The 4,858-nt window shown below is 51.7% G+C and overlaps 1 pseudogene; it reads left to right on the top strand.

Moving 5' to 3' along the window:
• Nucleotides 1–2,534: 2,534 nt before the first annotated feature.
• On the top strand, nucleotides 2,535–3,915 carry LOC125545182 (thiol protease SEN102 pseudogene; annotated as a pseudogene).
• The last annotated feature ends 943 nt before the right edge of the window (nucleotides 3,916–4,858 follow it).

The following is a 4,858-nucleotide window of genomic DNA, read 5'->3' as shown; positions in this document are numbered from 1 at the left end:
TGGAATAACAATCTTTATTGATGAGCTAGATGGACAACTCTGGTAATCAACCTTCTTCCTTGAGGACGAGCGACGTTTAAGCTTGGAGAGGTTGATGAGTGGATTTTATGCATACTCAGTGTTGGATGGCGGCCTCTCGCATCCATGTCCGCGGACTGGTCCCTCCTGCCCGCGGGCGGTTGCGGGAGGAAATTTGCGGGTTGCCGTTGGAGATGCCCTTACAACCATCTGTGAATCCGCGTAGAGGCGCGAAACAGGCCGGCGAAGAGGAGCAAGACAAATTAATGCCACTGTCTACCGCTGGCAGGGGAGATGCGCCGCTACTTTCTTGTCGGTGACGAATCCACGCGGGGCGGAGAACTCTCGATGGGGGGGGGGGGGGGGGGAGGGGGGGGGATGGTGACGGGGTTTGGGCGGTGAGCCGAAGGTGACCATAAAGGGTGATCGATTCATTGGGAGGTGACCCAATTCCTTCCGCCACTTTTTCAGGAATGTGTGCAAGCTCACAGCATCTATTTGACCGCTTCTATCGGCTTTAAGGATCGTCCTACACAAACCAAACAATAAACACATTGCCACCAAACAGGCCAAATTTTCGTCCACGGGCCTGCTTCATGGGAATGCAACGTGTCCTTAGAGTTGCTCTGCTCTGGGATGGGATTCGGAGGTGGCCAACCCAAGTGATCTACGAAACGGCTGGTGATGCCGTGTGTGCCCGCGTACGGCGCAGTCTGTCACATGAAGTCGCACACACATATGCGCGCATGTTTCCGCCAGCGTGCTATGTCGCTTCACGTATCGAAAATCTTTGATGACACATATCTTAGAAGGATCGGCCTAATCGTCACATGATGGTAACAAAGTGTACCAACACAGCCAGCCGGAGATGCAACTTTAATAAGCACGAGCGCCGAGTGTGCCCTTGTTGGCATCACACATGCCGACGTCGTGTGCTTCTTTGCGGTGTTCTTGCGCTGGATCTTTTCTTGGGCCAGAGTCCGCTTAACTCGTCCAGCTACGGCAACCACTGCAATGATCGGGCGGCGGAGGATCTTCGTAACAGAGGCGACACGTAGCACTACCTTACGGCCAAAAAATGCTGGTTTCCTTTCGCATGAAGCAACTAACCAATCGGTTGCGTCGTACTTCAGTGTGTTGTTCTCCAAGCCGCACTTGACAACCATTCATCTGGAAATGCTTGGCTAATTACCCGAGTTAGATAGATACAGTAGATAGTTTGTGCATGCTTGCAAGTTTTCCATTGCTTGACAACTTAACACCGTGCGAAACCACGCATGCACCCATCTGTTGTTCCCTCCATCCATTTGTTTGTCCTCTCCTTCCCCATATTTACAAACAACTCAGAAAAATAGATGCAGCACAACGACGTTTGAGATGTAGGCGCCCGGAATTCAATTCAGGTCTCAGTTGATGTGACTCATGCGTAAAGCTTGTTTTTCCTAATGCACGTACGTACGTGCGTACTGCTCGTTTTTGGTTGCCCTCCTTTTTCCTTCACAAAAGAGTCATGTACCAGAACAGAAACTGCTCCACTGTTTCTGAGAAATCCAGTTGCTTGCGACATCTATACACCCCGGACGACTTAGAATGAATGCGCGATTCATGCGTAAAGCTTTGGCACTGCACCCTACAGACGGATCGATGACAGACGACACGTGTTGAGGAATAATTGAAACCTAGCTAGTCGAGCTATCGATCGATCGATCGCCATCGGCTAATCAGAATCACTCGGGCCGGGGCACAACACGCTTGCGTGCCCCCTTACTGTCTCATAGTAATTGCAAAAAGGATACTTGCTCAACTAATGTTCAGTGATATTAACAAAGAAGCAAGACTCCACGTTGCGAGTTTGCGACCCCCTAGCTGATTGTGGTCTTCTCCCTGTTGCCGCAATTCATATCTTTCCGGTGAGATGTGAGAGATGATGCGACGGACGGGAAGCTGGTTCCTAGAAACGCACAATGCATCCTCAGTTAGATAGAAAGATATATGCGCGTGCAGTGTTAATTTGTACATGGCCGTGGCGTAAACGCCCCGCAAATTCTTCATCTGTCAATCGTCTCGTCATCCCACTCCCACTCTCGCTGCGTAGGTATGTACTCTCTCCGTTTCAAATTACTCGTCGTAGTTTTAGTTCAAATTAACGAGTAATTTAAAATGGAGGGAGTACGATCGAGCGCACGCGCCACATTAATCCCCACGACCTAACTAAGAAGACTGCGTGCGAATTCACGGCATCCGCAAGAGCACAACTAGTATGATGCGTAGCTAACAATGGCATTAGCTGGTAATACGATGGAGCATTAATGGATTAACCACCATTTTGATGTACTGTACTGTACAACGTACGTGGCCACTGATGAGAATGCATGAGCAGTAGGCAGTAAGTTGTTGCCGGCAAGCAACGTGCACCTGCAACTGCAATTCATTCTTGCATGGAACACATCGATCTTGCCAGTGTGATCACTCCTGCTCTGCTCGGCTCGCCACCGCTATATAAGAACCAGCTGATCGCCATGGCTACCACCACCATACCACACCCAGCCGTCTCACAGCACTCCAGACCACCTCTAGCAAGCGCGTGCACTGCCAAGGTTCCAATCATCAATGGCGAGAGCGATCGTGCTTGCGGCCACCATGGCCGCGGCCGCGCTGTTCATGCTGCTGGCCGCCGCGCCAGCGCCGGCGAGCGCCATGGATTTCGGCGAGCACGACCTGGCGTCGGAGGACTCCCTGTGGGCGCTGTACGAGCGCTGGCGAGAGCAGCACACGGTGGCGCGCGACCTCACCGAGAAGGCCCGCCGCTTCAACGTCTTCAGGGAGAACGTCCGCCTCATCCACGAGTTCAACCGCGGCGACGCCCCCTACAAGCTCCGCCTCAACCGCTTCGGCGACATGACCGCCGACGAGTTCCGCCGCGCCTACGCCTCCTCCCGCGTCTCCCACCACCGCATGTTCAGCCGTAAGGAGGGTGGCGGCGGCTTCATGCACGAGAGCGCTCGGGACGTGCCGCCTTCGGTGGACTGGCGGCAGAAGGGCGCGGTGACCGCCGTCAAGGACCAGGGACAGTGCGGCAGCTGCTGGGCTTTCTCGACGATCGCGGCCGTGGAGGGCGTCAACGCGATCCGCACCAAGAACCTCACGTCTCTGTCCGAGCAGCAGCTCGTGGACTGCGACACCAAGTCCAACGCCGGCTGCAACGGCGGCCTCATGGACTACGCCTTCCAGTACATCGCCAAGCACGGCGGGGTGGCCGCCGAGGACGCGTACCCCTACAAGGCCCGGCAGGCCTCCTCCTGCAACAAGAAGCCGTCTGCCGTGGTCACCATCGACGGGTACGAGGACGTTCCGGCCAACGACGAAGCGGCGCTGAAGAAGGCGGTGGCCGCGCAGCCGGTGGCTGTGGCCATCGAGGCTAGCGGGTCGCACTTCCAGTTCTACTCGGAGGGGGTGTTCGCGGGCAAGTGCGGGACGGAGCTGGACCATGGCGTGACGGCGGTGGGGTACGGCGCCACCGTGGACGGCACCAAGTACTGGATCGTGAAGAACTCGTGGGGGCCGGAGTGGGGCGAGAAGGGGTACATCCGCATGAAGCGCGATGTGAAAGACAAGGAGGGGCTCTGCGGCATCGCCATGGAGGCGTCCTACCCCGTCAAGACCTCAGCCAACCCGAAGCATGCCGGTGCCCATGACGAGCTCTGAAGTCTGAATCTCTCATCGATTATCTAACTAATTATTGGCCCCTAATATGCATGATCAGGGCATTATCGCAAGGGAAAAACAAATAAACAATCAATCGATATGTACCCATCACATATATTAGTTGCACTATACTTAATTATCATACATGTACTGCGGTTTCGACCGATTTGTATCTAAACGGTTTACATTATATATCCTGTCACTTTTTTTTGTGAAACCTCACTCATATTTAATAATTAAACATTTGTACAATCATTATTGAAAGATTATTTTCAGATGAATTATGTGTAAAGAAACCGATCTAAATCAAAACCTACTCTTTTTTTAATGTAGACACGTTTCATACTTTCATTGTGTGTGACCAAAGAGAGTATGCACGAGTGGTTTGCATTTGGCTGAATAATAATGTTAGTGGCTGTTTACACGGCACACTTGATGAGGTGGAAGACTACATGCTGAAAGAATTAAAGGTTAGTGGGGATCAATTATTTATGTATACTATAAAAACATGATCGTGCGTTGCAACGGGTACACATAATAATATGAAGCTAGAAATCTATTTTTTTATTGAAAGTACTGAAAACTACTACTCCATCCTATAATGTAAGAAGTTTTTGCAAGCTATATTAGCTTGCAAAAATTTCTTACATCATGCAACAAAGGGATTACCATGTGTCCTTCTTGAAAACCAAATCACATTTAGCCTAGGCTTCGGTCCTATACTCAGTTGCGTCCTCGACTGACCTTGGTCGCTGAGGCAGCAACAATCTCGCGCGCTCCTTGCTATTAGAGGAGATGCCAGATTTGCCACAAGGATGAAGACGTATGATTCCAAGCCATCGGGCTTCCGCCTCGAATTGCTTTACCTCTGCCTTTCCAATCCTTACATCATCGAGTCCATGCACCCGTCGATAAAATGTTCGAGTGTACGGTGGACGACGTATGAAATAGGTGAAGGATGAAGACGTATGATTTCAAGCCACCGGGCTTTCGCCTCGAATTGCTTTACCTCTACCCTTCCAATCATTACATCACTAGGTCCATGCACTTGTCGATGAAGATGACTCCTCCTTCAACGTTGCCAAATCCTCCCAAGTGAAGCCAAGGTCCCTCCTGCCCCCCCCCCCCCCTTGAA

Source organism: Triticum urartu, chromosome 3A (genome assembly GCF_056163025.1).
Source record: "Triticum urartu cultivar PI428250 chromosome 3A, HENAU_Tu73, whole genome shotgun sequence".
NCBI lineage: Eukaryota > Viridiplantae > Streptophyta > Magnoliopsida > Poales > Poaceae > Triticum > Triticum urartu.
The sequence above is the reverse complement of the archived record's forward strand: the minus strand, read 5'-3'. Positions and strand labels throughout refer to the sequence as shown.